Source organism: Epinephelus lanceolatus, chromosome 2, assembly GCF_041903045.1.
Source record: "Epinephelus lanceolatus isolate andai-2023 chromosome 2, ASM4190304v1, whole genome shotgun sequence".
NCBI lineage: Eukaryota > Metazoa > Chordata > Actinopteri > Perciformes > Serranidae > Epinephelus > Epinephelus lanceolatus.
In genome coordinates this window covers 42,506,899-42,523,781 of record NC_135735.1, presented here as the reverse complement: position 1 = coordinate 42,523,781, position 16,883 = coordinate 42,506,899, and the positions used below count along the sequence as shown (strand labels likewise).

At 41.4% G+C, this 16,883-nt stretch overlaps 1 pseudogene; it reads left to right on the top strand.

Moving 5' to 3' along the window:
- The first annotated feature begins 8,027 nt into the window (after window positions 1-8,027).
- LOC144458950 (uncharacterized) lies at window positions 8,028-15,053 on the top strand (annotated as a pseudogene).
- The last annotated feature ends 1,830 nt before the right edge of the window (window positions 15,054-16,883 follow it).

Genomic DNA, 16,883 nt, shown 5'->3' with positions numbered 1-16,883 from the left:
TGGTCCTGACCATGATGTTTTGTACTAACCTTGGTGATCCCTAAACTTTCCATATAGCGGCATCATATGGTCAACGTGTCATTTTATTGTTTACGTTTATGGTTTATGACCTACAAACGATGGTTCATGATGGTTTATGACCCACAAAACATTCCCATTAGCCTCAGCTGTACCCATAGACTCTCTAAAAATAATGGACGTAGCCACCGTGACATCACCCATTGGTTTGTGGACTACCATTTTGAAGCCTCGAGTATGGCAGTTTGGCAGTTGCCATCTTGGATATTTGGAGTCAGAAGTGATCTGAGGTGACGAGAGAGTGGAGCTGTGGAGGAGCAAGGGGTGGATCTGACGGAGAATCTAAGGTGATGGCAAGCAGACAGCCTACAGCCTGTCACCTGTTAGCATTCTATCAAAACTAGGATGGTGAACATTGTAAACAACCATAGATGTATTATAATACTAGATACCCCAAGATGACACCTGTACATTCCAACTGAACTGCTCGCCTGGCACATACAGCAAAAAAAGTTTCTAGCCTGCAGGTTTACTTCCTCGATATGTGGCCCACTGAATATGCACAGTAGTGTTTCTCTCGCTGGCCCCACCTGCAAGTTCCCGCTCAAACTCAGACTTTACACTGTGAAGACGTCTCAGATTTTTAAAAATTCTTTCCTTTGATCTGGGAAGTTTTACAAATATAAAACCTTCCCAGATCAAAATTAATAACAAGGATAAACATATTTGAATTTGTTTGGTCTACAGAGTAGGCCGACGCAAGAGTTTGTGTCGGCCTGGTTCTCTTGTCAAAAAGTCAATGAGATTATCCCATTGGATTTTGGATTATTGCAAAAATAAGCTCTGAGGTAAACAAAAGTTTATGCTAGGCTACCTAGGCCTACATGTTTTGTTCAGCAAGATAATCTTCACAAATTAACACCACTTTTTAGTGTTTTTGAAGTGTAAATAAAATTGCTAAAAGTAAAATGTTCACGTTATGCTGTAAACAAACAACACCATGGTCGAACAACTTAACTGTGCAACCAGAGCAAGACTGTAAAGCCATGTTTGGCGTGACAACGTTCTGTAGTCTCATTTAGCCACTTTTTTAAGGCACATAAGGATTCAAAATTAACGAGTGGGCACTGACATATTTTATGTCTGTTGAACAAAATGTGTCCCTTAAGCTTGTTTCAGGCATCTAACAAAAAAAGAAAAAAGCTAACTCATTTCCTGGTTACAGGACTCATTCTTGCACCACTTCATAGAGAAAATGCTTCTAGGGGCGCAGGGGATTTTTTTGGTGGCTGCAATACCACAATGAGTCAGTGGGAAAAATTGGAGGCAAGGCTGAGCTACTTTCCTGGAGGCCTGTAAACAACCTGCTTGTCGTGAGCATGTTCATATTGTTAATGTGAGTATGTTAGCATGCTGACGTTAGCATTCAGCTAAGAAGACCACTGTGACTAAGTATAGTCTCAAAGTAATGCTAGCACAGCTGTAACATTAGACTCTCAGTCTTGTTGTAGCATAATTGAAGTTGATTGTCCATTACTGATACATTGGTAAGTAAATTCACAATGCTTCTATTTAAATTTTGTATTTTTGTTTGTTTTCCCCCCCATTTCTAAAATATTGGCCAAAATTTGATATGAAAATTCCTTGGTGTATTGTTCGCTGTTTAATGACAGCAAGCCTAACATTAATTTCATCCTATAAATGATTGATTGACAATGTTTTGAAATTGTAAAACTGTTACACCTGAAATCAACACTGTTGCTTAAGTAAAAATGATATTATGCAAAATCATTCAAGGCTTGTAAGTCTGTAATGTTCTAAACTGGAGAAAGAAGGTGTCTTTATCAAGCAGCTGAAAGGTGACACATATTAATTATGCTTGGGAATAGCTAATATGACATTGGCTGCAATAAAGCAAATATGCCTTTGTAAACTGTGTGAAACCCTATTAGGTATGCACAGAACCCAGTCTGAACTTACATGACAAATGCTTACCCTTTTCTACCAATTACTCCAAAGTCTATGCTCATTGTTCTCTTTGACAATAATGGCCCAGATATAAATCTCCTTGACCCATTTCATTTCAAGTTCCATTTCTGTGCTCTGAAGGCTGAATACCAGGCCTGCATAACTGCTCTTTCTTACAAATTTGGTGCCTTTGCAGCACAGCCTGTATGGCTAAAAGTCACAGTAATGAACAGGTACTGTACTGCCAGGTGATGGCAGTGTTGCTCTATATAGAATCTATGAAGAGGCTTGGCAAGAAATACAAAGTCTCTGAGTGTGTGAATGGTTTGTACCATGCTTTTTTGAGTTTTTCTTACATCTCAAAACCAAACTCAGAGGAGCTTTGCTCTTGACAAGCAAGGACACGAACAATCATAAAATCAATGAAAGAGCTGATGGACAAGAGAATCTTGGTGAATTACCTTTGGATGTAGCCTGAGTAAGTGTTCATCCTTCATCAGTTATGTGGTGCAGGGTAAAGCCCCCTCGTCGAAACCACTTTCACTTGCAGGAAGCACCCCAGCTTTTGATGGCTGGGAAGCAAATATCATTCACAACCATCTCAAAACCTTTTGTCAACTTGCCCTTATGCAAGGCTCATAACCACAAACAGCTGCATGGAATACATCTGTGGGTGCTTTTATAGGGGTTTTGCTCATATAGGTTGCTGCCATTACTACCAGTACTAAACATCCCCCTCCTACTGCAGCACACAGCAACGAGGGAACAACTTGTGTCATAAAATAAGTCACCATAGAGGCTAAAAAGTTCTCAAGACAAAGAAGTGTTTCATGTTTTGATAAATTATCTTTTTTCTACATGTTGTATCTATAGATTGTGGTGATAATGAAAAGCCATTCATAAAAGGGGTGAGGAACTTGAGCAAATAAGATCGGTGGTAACAGGTTATCAATTGAGGTTGACAAAGGTCAAACATTTAATGTTTATAAACAAAAATAACCAAGATGAAAATGAAGAGGGCCATTAGAAATCCACCTCTTTTACACACCCAATATATTCCACCCATATTTTCCCCTTTTATCATTCCTCTTGTCACAGCTCTGCTCCATGCCCTGATCCTTGTTGTTTTCGCCCACTTAAAGCTGATAATGAAATGTATGCACTGGGTGAAGCAGGCGATTAATCAGAGCAGATGTGTATCTAGGTGAGTGCCAGAGCAAGTCTCTGGTGCGCAGCGGCCTGACGGCTCAAACTCCACGCTGGTTTTAGTAGGGAAGCCGAGCCCTCGCCTCTCACCCTGTGGCTGTCATTGCCAACGTATGTGCCAGCCTGCCTTATTACAATTAATTAGCCAGTGCCGAAATGTCCTCACACTTCAGAAGCGATCATGTCTCATCCTGGCCAACGAAAAGGCTGCTTGTGGGCTGTTGTCACATTTGCCTGATAAATCTGGGATGACAATTTAATAGCACAATATAGTGGTTTTATCCTTAGAGAAATATCACAGTAATGTTCCTGTGACATTCTACTACAGTGTGTCCATAGTCCTCAGTACACATTTTGGTTGCTTCATGCAAGGGAGTAGGAATCGTTTCATTTTGAGGGTGGGTGTGTAGTGGGGGTCCTCCACCAGGAAATTTTGAGCATGAAACACTTTTTTATGCAGCAATTTATGGGGTAAATGTCTTTAATTCTGTCCAAATAAAAGTCTTTGCTGCCGTCATGTTTTGCCCATGTTTTAAATATTGAGGGGGACATGTCCCCTGCGTCCCACACCAAAATCTACGGCTATGGCTTTATGATATTTCCAGTCCCTTATGGCATTCCCTATGATGTTATTACAATTGTGTCTAGCACATTTGTGTTTGTGTTGTTATTTAGTTTATTTAGACAGACAGCATCTCTCAAAACAGAGTTACACAGGGCTTTACACAGAAAAAATAGCTTAAAATACCAAAGAATAAGCCAACATAAATTATAACATATTAGAACCATAAATAAATAAATAAATATAAATCTATATAGTATATGTTGTGTCACAAGATGGCACATATGGATCACTTAAAGAAAGAAAGAAAGAAAAGAAAAGAAAACCTAAGAAAAAGTTAAGAACAACAACAACAACAAAAAAAAAAACAACGATTGATAAGTGGCTTCAAATATGTTACTGGTTCTGCATTGTGCTCAATCGTTGCTTTATTTTCTCCTTATTGTACTTTATCTCTCATAGTGTATCTCTATAATATTCCTGAAATCCTTATCAGATGTTACATTTAATTTATGGTTCCATTCTTCTGGAATGTGTTTGTTTACAACAAGTCATCTCCCTGAGGGCTGCACCATTAAAACAGTTAGTCTGTTACTGTTAGACTAAATAATCTCATAATGTTGCTTGCTTTATGCCTTCAGATTAATTGCAGCTTTCAAGCTGGATGCCATTCAGTCAGCTCGTCAAACTTTCAGGCTTAGCTGACTAGTTGAAAATGGAAATGATGCTTAACTAGTTTTGGGTTCATTGCATGAGACCTGATGCACATACTCAAGGCTCCATTGATTTCTTACTGAGGTGTCCAGTGTTCACAGATTCACAGAACTCAACTTGTATTTGATTGAAGAATTACCTCCAAGTGTTATTTCATGCTGTTTCAGTAGCTTCACAACATTTCTGACTACTGTCTGCACAAGGCAAAATTACCTCGTTTAAAGTATGCTGTGCAGAGAAAAAAAAGAAATCCTCACATTGCTGTAAGGTGCGTTGAACAATAGAAGATTATAAGATTAGATTTTTAAAGTTGAAAGCAAATTAGGTAATACAGTTACCTGGGGCAGCCAATATAAGTGACTGAGGCATGTGTGCAAAAAAGTAAAAATGTCCTACAAAGTGAGATATTGCTTTAAAGTATCTGATATCGCACATGAGGTCTGTCTGTACTGCAGCATGGCAGCAGTATGGCACCTGTTCACAAGACTCTCAAATGACTACACTGTACCATAACAGTATCACGGGACCTTCAGAATGATGTTGAGAGAAAAAATTAAAGAAAAAAAACACAATGAGGCAAGGATCATTTGCAAGTGAAGTGCTCTTATCAAAGTCACATTGCTGATGTTTGAGAAGAAACAATACAATATATGTATGTCTATAACAATACGTTATGATCTGTTTGTTGTTTCCATCTGAGGAACTAGAAAATGCTGGTGAGGTGAGGTAGTGAGTACATCTGTACTAGATGATCACAGAAATACATTCAGTTCCTGTTAAGGTTGTACTTTTTTCTTGCCCATCCTGACCCACACTGCTCACTCGCTGACATCATCTGAAAGTCAGTGTGATGAATTGCTTGTCAGTGAGAAAAACAATTTGTTTCTAAAGGATGTATGGGAAATGAAAATACCATGATTTCTGATGCAAAGAAGACATTTGCCTTAGTTTTGTTTGGCTGAGCAGCGACTGGAGAGACGGAAGCCAGCTCTGCAAGGATACACCAAATGACATTTACTTTGTGGTTAGAATTAAGCACTGTTCGTCTAATGTTTCCTATCGTAAGTAAATTTAGGTACTGGCAATCTTTTTTCCTTTTCATTTCCTTCTCTGCAGGCTGTCATTTACTCTCTGCTCATCTGTACCTATGAAGTCATTATCACTGTCACTCAAGACATCCTCACACACACACATAAGCACACACGCAAACATGGATAGATCTGTATCCTATGGTACACTTTCAGCATTTGAAATCCAAAGATGTCACTGCCAGTTCAGGCCTTTCTAATGTCCTCATCACATATCACAGTACACTGCCTAGAGTCAGCAGTATCAAGTCAACCCACGTACTCGCCAGCACTGCACTCTGTGTAGTATTTGATATACAGGCCATGAAAAACACTCTACTCAGGAATAACTGTTTGATTTGTCTACACTTACCAGTTCAGTGGGAAATAACCTAAAATGATGTGCTTGATAAACTTCATTTTCATCATTATATTTGTCTGTTTATATGTATTTTCTGTCTTCAGTGGGCAATAAAAGCATTTAAAACCTCAACTTCATCCTGTACTTGGGCACCCAAATTCAGCAAAATTGTTCTGAGCCAATGTTTTTAAAAAAACATAAGTTGAGCAGACTGTTTTACTGGAACTACTTCGTAGGGCATCACACAGGAAGTGTGGAAGTGCAGGTTGCAAAACGCAAGGCGCGTCGCACTGCCTTTTTTCTTTTTAATTGAATGCCACTACTGAAAAAAAAAAACAAAAACGCTTGCTGCACCCTTTTATTGTTGCAACCACACCATCACCTCCTTACTCTAATCGCCTGTGAAATCAATTTACCATTTATCTTATTATATTTAACAGTAATTAGTAGCTAGTTCCTAAAATGGACAGGCAAAGGGTACTTGCTGTGGCTCTGGTTGAGAGTGAAGGGCTGTCAGCAAATAGTTTGTTGGGCACAGGGAAACGGAGATCTGTGTGGCTACATGAGACCTTAAAAAAAGAGGGTGGATCACTTGGAGAACCACCAGCTGGTCCAAGAGCTCCACCTTGATGATGCCCATTTCCAGGCATTTTTTAGGATGACTCCAGGGTAGTTTGACAACCTGCTGTCTATCGTCAGGCCGTTTAGCTCTGGGTGTCTAGCAACTGCTACCACCAGTTTTTTCTCCATTGTTTACCACCTGTAAACTTGTTGTTGTGACCTCCACAGAAGACCTGCCTCTCAAATCATCCGATGGGGGGAAAAAAGACCTCCAGCACCTCCAGCTGCTAAAATGCTTTCTGTGTGATCAGGAGTAGCATGTGGCTGCAGGACACTCATCAGATGAGGAAATCAACACACCAGTCTGTAAACTACTGCAGACCTCTTGCTAGCTAGTTGCTAGTTAGCCAGGTCAAGGTTTTGAAATGTAAACATTAGTAAACATCGAGGAAGATCGACAAGTAATGGACATCATCCAACCTAGCATCCTGCTAGCACTTGTACAGGCCTTGGAAAATAAATTGGATGATCTCTATGCTGCATCAGTTTTCAACAGGATCTCTAATATCCTTTGATTCACCAAAACATTGGCTAAATGGAATGGATTACCAGAACCATCCAGCAACATGGACAATTATAAAGCTGCAGTAATGTGAGAAGATGCAAAAAATGACAAAATTACAATGCACATGTTAAAGGACCTGATGGGTTCACATCTAACTGGAGTTTTACCTGTATAATTTCATGTAACAAATAAATGATTGATTGATTGAAAAACCATTTGGTTAGGGTTTGGAAAACATCATGTTTTGGCTTAAAATATCGGTTTTGTTGAAACAAACACTGCTGGAAATGTCCTGATGTGTCATTAAAAATACCTGGTTTTGTTGTTTGTAACTCTTGAGCAGTGGTGTGCTGCCGTCTTGCCTAGGTGTCATGCCATCCGCCATTCCCTCTCTTCCTTACGAAAAACTCAGCTCATACATATGTAATCTGAACTACGTCACTTTAGAAATGTTGATATGATATGCATGAAATGTACAAGTGTAACAAAGCTGTGGTTTGCAGAAATGAACAATGCCACCATTTTATTCTGGTGACTGGGCTTTGAAAATATTGACACATTATCACATTATAAGGTTGTTGTATTGAACATGTTAGCACACAGTTGCATGCCTAGCAGCACAGATGAACCAGCTGCTAAGCGATGGGACCCACCCAGGATGGGACCCACCTAGAATGATTTACACAGGGCAGGACAGTCCTGATCATGAAAGACCCCCAGAAGGGAACCGTCCCATCCAACTACAGACCGATAACTTGTCTCTCCACAACATGGAAGCTCCTGTCAGGCATCATAGCGACTAAGATAACTAGGCATATGGGCCAATACATGAGCGAGGCACAGAAAGGAATTGGCAGCAATACCAGAGGAGCCAATCACCGGCTACTGGTCGACAGAGCAATCGCCTGAGACTGCAAGAACAAGACTACAAGAAAGCCTACGACTTGTCTCTCCACAACATGGAAACTCCTGTCAGGCATCATAGCGACTAAGATAACTAGGCATATGGGCCAATACATGAGCGAGGCACAGAAAGGAATTGGCAGCAACACCAGAGGAGCCAATCACCGGCTACTGGTCGACAGAGCAATCGCCTGAGACTGCAAGAACAAGACTACAAGAAAGCCTACGACTTAACGCCACACACATGGATACTGGAATGTCTGGAACTATACAAGATCAACAGGACACTAACGGCCTTCATAAAGAACTTCATGGGAATGTGGAGGACAACCCTAGAGGCCAACTCAAAGCCGATTGCCCAAGTCACCATCAAATGCGACATATGCCAAGGGGATGCACTGTCACCGCTGCTGTTCTGCATAGACCTGAATCCCCTCAGTCAGATCATCAAGAAGACTGGCTATGGATACCAATTACGAAGTGGAGTAACGATCAGCCACCTGCTCTACGTGGACATCAAACCGTACGCTAAGGATGAGTGAGAAATTGACTCACTGATCCACACCACCAGGATCTACAGCAAGGACATAAGGATGTCATTTGGATTAGACATGTGTGACCGGATGGTATCAAAGAGAGGCAAGATGATCAGAACTGAGGGAGTTGACCTATCAGAGGGCAGCATAGGAGATATCCAGGACAGCTACAAGTACCTTGGGATTCCACAGGCTAATGGAAATCATGACGAGGCCACAAGGAAGTTGACCACAACCAAATACCTCCAGAGAGTGAGGCAAGTCCTGAGAAGTCAGCTGAATGGTCAGAACAAGGTCCGAGCCATCAACATGTATGCTCCGCCAGTCATCAGATACCCAGCTGGGATCTGGCCAAATCCACAGATATCAAGACAAGAAAGCTCTTCACCATGCATGTAGGGTTCCACCCCAAGTCCAGCACCTGAGGCTATACACAAAGCGGAAAGAGGGAGGCCAAGGACTAGTGAGCACCAGAGCCACTATCCAGGATAAAACCTCGAAAATCCAGGAGTACATCAAGAAGATGGCCCCAAAGGATGAGCTGCTAAGTGAATGCCTCAGACAACAGAAACCGGATGAGGGCAAAGAAGTGGAGGAGCAAACAACATGGAGGGACAAGCCCCTACATGGTGCATACCACTGTCAGATAGAGGAAGTGGCTGATATCAAGAAGACCTACCAGTGGCCTGAGAATGCTGGACTGACAAGCAGCACGGAGGCACTAATCATTGCAGCACAAGAACAGGCCCTAAGTGCAGGGGCCATAGAGGCCAGGGTCTGCCACAGCAGATCAGACCCAAGGTGCAGGCTGTGCAAAGATGCCCCTGAGTCGGTCCACCACATAGTGGTAGGGTGTAAGATGCAGGCAAGATCAGCGTACATGGAGAGGCACAACCAAGTGGCTGGGATAGTGTACAGGAACATCTGTACCCAGATAGGAGGTATGAGGTATGAGCTCGAAGTACCCTAATCCCGCCGGGACACACCACCGAAGGTGGTTGAGAACAACAGGGCTAAGATCCTGTGGGACTTCAGCTTCCAGACTGACAAACAGCTGCTGGCTAACCAACGGACATAGTGGTGGTTGACAAACACCAGAAGAGGGCAGTGGTGGTAGATGTGCCGATACCAGCCGACAACAACATCAGAAGGAAGGAACATGAAAAGGTGGAGAAGAATCAAGGGTGGAAAGAACAGCTGGAACAGATGTGGAAGGTCAAAGTTGACGTAATAATCCATAATCCAGCAAAGGTAAAAAAGTTGCAGATTTCAAGTGTCTCCTTGCCCAAAGGGAGAAGTTAGTTTTATTTCTAAAAAAAGAAGCCCACTTTAACCTTCAGCTGTGAGACAAGGTTTTCAATATGTGATTTAAAAGACAAGTTCTGATCAATGATTATACCTATACTTGTATGTTGTAACCATTTCAGTTTCAATCCATCAAGTGGTTATGATCTTTGGAAGATCAGATGTTAAGTCTTTGCCATTTGAAAATGGCATGACTTTGGATTTTTCTGCATATAACACCAGCTTAAGTTGAATTAAGTGGGTCTGAACAACATCAAAGGCATACTGCAGGTATTCCAGAGCTTTTACTGAAGGGGATGAACAATAGATAATGGTATTATCTGCAAAAAAATTGTCACAGAGATTGTTAACATATATAGAAAACAACAATGGCCCCAGTATGGAACCCTGAGGAACAACTTTTAATACTGGGAGGCAGAGGAAGACCCAGCAAACTGAATGCACTGTGCTCTACCCAACAAATAATTAGCAAACCAGCATACAGCATGCTCAGGCCAATTTTACGGAGTCTGTCTGTCAGGGTAACATGGTTTACTGTGTCAAAGGCATTTGACAAATCGATGAAAAGTGCTGCACAATATTTTTTGCAGTCCAGTGCCTCGATAATATTATTGACCACCTTAATAGCAGCTGTTGTCGTGCTGTGTTGTTTTCCAAAACCTCTCTGGACTGATTTGGTGATAAAATGCTATATGCTTCTGAAAACTCTTTAAGTTGTTTGCTAACAAGCTTTTCAAGGACTTTAGCAAGGGCACATATTTTAGAGATTGACCCGTAGTTATTAACAACTGAGGGGTCTCCTCCTTTCGGCAACCAGAGCACATAAGGAGATTTCCAAATGTTTGGAGTGACATTATTAGAAAGTGTATAAAGTGTATAAAAATATATGTCAGAGGTTCTGCTTAAAATCTACTGTAAGCTTGAGAAAATGAGGATCCAGCAAGTCAGGACCAGTCGATTTGCTGGGATCCAGATGCTTTAAAGCTCTATTAACGTCAATCACATCAAGAGGAGTGAGACTGAATGATTGAATTTTTGAATTGATTTGGGGTAGAGTAGGATGAGTCCTCTCTTCATGAGGTAGATTTGGAACTGGGTGTTAAGATTCAAATAAGGAACTTGATGAGACAAAATGTTAATTGAAACAATTTAGAATGGCTGATTTATCTGTTATAGCGCAATAATCTTTCACAATGCAGGCTGGCAATTCATTTGTGGTTACGTTTCCATACGAGGATTTCATTACTGTTTCTTAGGGTTTTAGAAAGTTTTAGAAGTTTTAGAAAGGTAAAAATCAGATTTGGCCTTTTTGGTGAGAGAGGTAGAATGATTTTGGAGCTGTTTAAAAATCAACCACTCAGCCTGGGATTTGGATTTTCTCGCCCAGGCAACATCCCTTTCCTTTAGTAAATTGGACAACTTGGGGGTAAACCATGGATTGTTTCAGCCTTTCATTCTAAATTTGCGGAGAGGAGCATGTTTATCTACAATTTTAATAAAAGCATCATGAAAATATTTCCAAGCCAGTTCTACATCATTAATGAGAGAGATTTTCTTCCAGTCAAAGGCCCACAGATCATGAAGAGCTTGCTCACAGAAGTGCTTAAAAACTCTTTTAAAGGGAAATTTTGGTTTATTTCAACCTGTCTCCTATCGTCCTAAATTTGTTTCAAGTGACTAGTGACATAAAAATAATAGTTAGCATGTTAGCCATTAGCCTAGATACAGCCGGGGAGCATAGTAGCGTCAGACCTGTTAAAATGTAAGTGAACGGGCATACCTTCAAGTGCAAAGTTAGTCCACTAAACAAGCTTTTTTTCCACAAAGACCGCCTCATATCGTTAGGATAAATGTCAGAGAACATATAGAAAACGACATGTAAACATGTTGTCTTACCTTACCGGTGTGCTGCCATGTTTGTTTACCATCTAGTTCTGCTTTCCAAAGCGCAGCCGAAATATAAATAAATAAAATAAGAATCAACCAGCCACCCTCCTCCCCTTCATAAGTAAAGAACAGTCCCTAAAGTGTGATGAGGTTTGTGGGCCGTGAACGGCTCGTTTCTCCTCTGACACGTCACATACCTGTGTTCGGCTGGCTCGGCTGTTCAGGTACTTCTGGGCAGTCCACACGCCAAGAAGAGGATATTATTGGAGCCGACTTCTCCGTCGCTGGTAAGCCGATGGCCGCCGTATTTGACAGGAATTCATTACTGTCTGTATCTGTGACCCCCGTTCAACCCACAATCGGTGGGATTCGCCTTTCGTTTCTGCCGGTGGTTGAAATCTGTAGGCTGCTCGCACAGCGTGTTGAATGATTTAAGCCTATTTTGTGCGCTCAAAACTATTTTTAGTCGCAAATGCGAGTGCGGTGACGGACGGATCGCCACACTGTCAACATTTTACTCCGCCCATCAGGGCACGCTGTTTGATTGCGTTATCAAAACACGCCGTTATTATTCGGCCTTGCTTTTAACTTATTCCACCGAATACTGAATGTGTGTTTTTTTTGCAATATTCGGCCAAATATATTCGGTTACCGAATATTCGGTGCATCCCTAGTATATATATATATATATGTAGTCTCGCCACCAGACAATCAGAGATCTCCGCCTTCTGATAGTCTGGGGTGCTCTGTCAGGATGTGTGGCACCTTGGTGAAGAGCACCAAGCCAACTGTCCCTTGCTTACAGTCAAGTATAGTGGTGGCAGCATCATGGTTTGGGGCTGCCGGCTCTGGGGAGCTCAGTTCATTTAGGGAAACATGAATTCCAAGCAGAGCATGATCACCCCTCTTCAGAAACTGAGCCGCAATGCAGTTTTACAACATGATAATGACCCAAAACACACCGAGTAGATGACAACTGCCTTGCTGAGGAAGCTGAAGGTGAAGGTGATGGACTGGCCAAGTGTGTATCCAGCCCTAAACTCACCTGTGCACCTGTGGGCCATCCTCAAGCTGAAGATGGGGTAGCGCAAGGTGTCTTCACATCCATCTGCTCTATGATGTCATCATGGAGGAGTGGGAGAGGATTCCTGAAGCAACTTGTGGGCTCTGGTGAATTCCATGCCCAAAAGGGTTAAGGCAGTGCTAGATAATAATGGTTGGCACATAAAATACTGACACTTTAGGCACAATTTGGACATGTTCACTGTGGGGTGTACTCACTTATGTTGCCAGCTGTTTTGAGTAATTTTCAGAGGAAGGTAAATCTATACTACTATACAAGCTGTACACTGACTACTTTAAGTTATATCAAAGTGTCATTTCTATAGTGTTGTCCCATGAAAAGATATCATGAAATATTTGCAAAAATGGGAGGGGTGTACTCACTTATGTGAGATATGTCATATGTCATTGTCGTGGCTTGTCTACTCATTGTGTACTCATATATATACTCCTATATATATATATACATATATATATATATATACATATATATATATATATGTCTACTCATTGTGTACTCATATATATGCTCATATATATATATAGGAGTATATATATGAGTACACAATGAGTAGACAAGCCACGACAATGACATATTCAATCAATGCTGTCGTCCAAAATGACATCACCTCCTATCCCTATCCTTAAAATAAAAATAAAAATAAAGGTAAAATACCATGTCTGGTCTATTATCTTCTGTATGTGTGTGCCCCCACGTCCACATATCTAACAATGACTACTTCCTTCTGCTGACATCATTCAGGGCTCAAATAGAGACCGGGATGAAGGAGTTTTTAAAATATGCTATCTCACTCACTGGCTCATGTAGTTTAAGCTCATGGCTGATAATTATGCAGCATTTCCTATAAGTGATGACTGCAGAATGATATTCATCAAGTTAGCCTATTTTATTGCATTATTACTGGGTATCAGATGAAAAGTTTATACTTACTATAAGTGATGATAATCTCTGCAATATGTTTGATTTTTTTTTAATACCGTCTTCAGTTTTAAGGAAATAGTTTATCAGATACAGTCACTTTTTCAAACTTGATAAAACTATGATATATTCTATATATATTGCACAGCCCTGTTAACCAAGTGTGAAATCATTGCAGAGGTCTCCAGACTGAAGTCAACAGAGCCTGACATCAAGCAGTACATGGCCCCCTGGGAGATCTGCCACCAAGACAACTCTTCCACAAGTGGAAGTGACCAAGCAGAACCAGAGAACAGGTTGGTGAGATTCTCATTCTTCAAAAGTTCTGTTGCTTGCTGTCACCAGAGGTCAGAGTATGGGTCAAAGAACAAGATCAGAAAGTGGCTCGTACAGATACAAATGTGTGGAGACCTACCTTGAAACAGGACAAGAAATCAAGACCCTATTGTGGGAGACCCAGCTGAACCCCACTGGAGCTGGAGGAAAACTGTTGGTCTTCGAGGTACTATTTCAGATCTTGGCTGAGCTAGTAATGACGCAGCAAAGAGATATAAGTTCATCTCCATTTTTTGGCACTGAAGGCAGGATATCAGGCCAGAATGCAGATGGCCGCACAAAAAAGCGTTTCATCTGGGCACTTTAGAAAGTCCTGCAAAAGGTATAGATCTCAGTAGACTACTTCAAGTGAGGATGATTATCCAGCTGGTCTGTGTGATGACCTGCGTGGGCTCTAATTGTGCCCACATGGTGCCAGGAGCAGGCCCTGTATCAGGAGTCAGAAAGGCTCTAGTTTAAAAGAGGTACAAATCTTACAAACAGGTAGAACCCCATGTTTGGAGTTAGGAGGAGCAAACTGCCCAGTACGTTTCAACAAAATTGTGGAAAAAAAAATGCTGTCACTCTACATTTCTGCAAACCATGGATATGTCACATTTGTGTGCTATTATGTACTGAATACGTTGAAACTTGACATTCAACACTGCTGTGGTGAATGTGTGGTTAGTTTTAGAGACAAAAACCACTTGGTTATGGTGAGTAAAAGATCATGTTTTGGCTTAAAATACCCAATTTTGGGGGCGCAGTTCCCGATTGAAAAGCAGTGATGTCTGGGTAAAAAAAAGAAAACATTCTTTGTGGCACTATCACTGCTGGAAAACAGAGACAGGTTGCTGGACACACAGCAATGACCAACCAATTTTGCTGTTTATTGGTCTCAGTTTGGCAGGCGTCTCCTCCTCCTGATGACAAAGTCAGCGCATATACTACGTCACTTTAGAAATATTGATATGATACCTATGAAATGTGCAAATGTATTTGTGGTTTGCAGAAACATGAAATGCCAACACTTTATTCTGGTGACTGGGCTGATTTGTCTTTCCTCAGGAGATGACTGCCTAATAGATGAAACTAGATGAAAATGGACACAGCTGCTAAGTAGACAAAAAATTGAGAAAAAGTGCACCACAGATAACCAGACCCAGCGTCAGACAATTGTTAGCGGAGGGGCACTGGATTTTTGCGGGTGGGCACTCCTTTTTACGTACCGGTAGTTCTAGATATGACAATGCTCAAGCTAGGTGGAGCGTCCGGAAACCTGCTCCATCATGCGTTACTAACTATAGTTTGCTCACAGCCCCATACTCATCACACGCTCAGACAGAAATACACACGTAACCTGCGCCAGGCACTCCAGGATTTTAGTTTTGGATGGGCCAGACCAATTGTGGGTGGGCCTTAAAAAAAAAAAAAAACTAAAGTGAGCGCGCCTGCAAGGAGACAGGGATTATTTCATTGGTCAACAATAAACCTGGTGTTCTGTTGGTTGGGGGATTTTGACAGGGTTGTTACACAAAAATATCCAAGTGCAGGGCAGAAATCTGAGGGCAGAAATTCTGCAGCACACAGAAACAGTTTGAGCGCGAGAAGAAATGCCGAAGCTGGAGCAGGAAATCTGATCAAGCAACATGGTATCTGAGTGCGAGCACACAGTTTGAGCAGAAACAGAGTAGATCTAAGCGCAAGCAGAGGCTATTTGAGTGCAACGGCAGGGTTTTGAGGGACAATATTACAAAATCTGAACGTGAAATCAATAAACTGATAAACCACTCTCTTGAATAAAGATAGGGATAAAGCTCCATAAGTACAGGGATTATTTTTATTATTTTTATTTTTATTATACTTATATTATACTATACTTTATTATACTGGCATAGTCGATAGTGTTGTTGTGTTGCGTTAGCGTGGGCTGTTTCAGGACCAAGGACAGTGTCCGTGATCAGGTGTGGCTGATCACGGACACTGTCCTTGGTCCTGAAACGGCTTATGGCTGTCTGTCAAGGACAGTGAGGGAGAGAGAGGGCGGGTGGGCTTTGTTGCAAGAGTCTGAATCTATCTTATTTTGTTTTGCTCAGTGTGTATTATGGCCCGTGAAAATATGCGCTCTCTCTCTAACATGACATAACATGAGGCCGAATATTTCACAATTTAAATGTTATTAAATATTTGTTAATATTTTTATTATAATTTAATGATTCTTTAATTTGGGGGGGGGGGGGGGGGCATAAAAAAAACATTTGGCCAGGCATCGCCCCCCTATGCCCCCCCATGCCCCATCCCCATGATGCCAGGTGTGCAGATAATAATCCTGCCATAACCAATTGGGACTGGGTTGCACTGGCAGTTTGTAAATCCATTACAAAGTCTGTGCTTGAAGTCCATCCTACGTTCTTAACAATTCACTTGCTGCAAAATAGTGATTTTCCAAATTTGGTAGCACCATTAAAACTTAAAGTAATTTTTTACAGTATCAGTGTGTCAAATGACAATATATAATGTGAAAGGGATCAGTTGTGGACATACCGAGACTCTGTGGCTCCTTCGGCTTTATAGAGTTTTATAGTGAGTTTCAGCTCATTGTTTAGCTGTCTTGCTGCAACTTTACCATTTTGATTCACTCTCACAGCTCTCATTTACGGATTTCGTTCATGGCCGCAGCAGACAGCTACTTTAAGCGTAAAAACTATAAAAGCCCACTGTTCACTGCCTGCTCAGCACCAAACAGCAGACAGACACACACAAACTCGGGAACAGAATGGAACATGCAGCAGAAAAAGAGCCAGATATTTCCCCCAGGAGTTGGTAGGGACCAAAAACAGAGCTAAAGAAGGGTGAATATTGCTCTGATGGCACGTTGTTGGCAAACAAATGGGGCCAATGTATGCCTCTGAC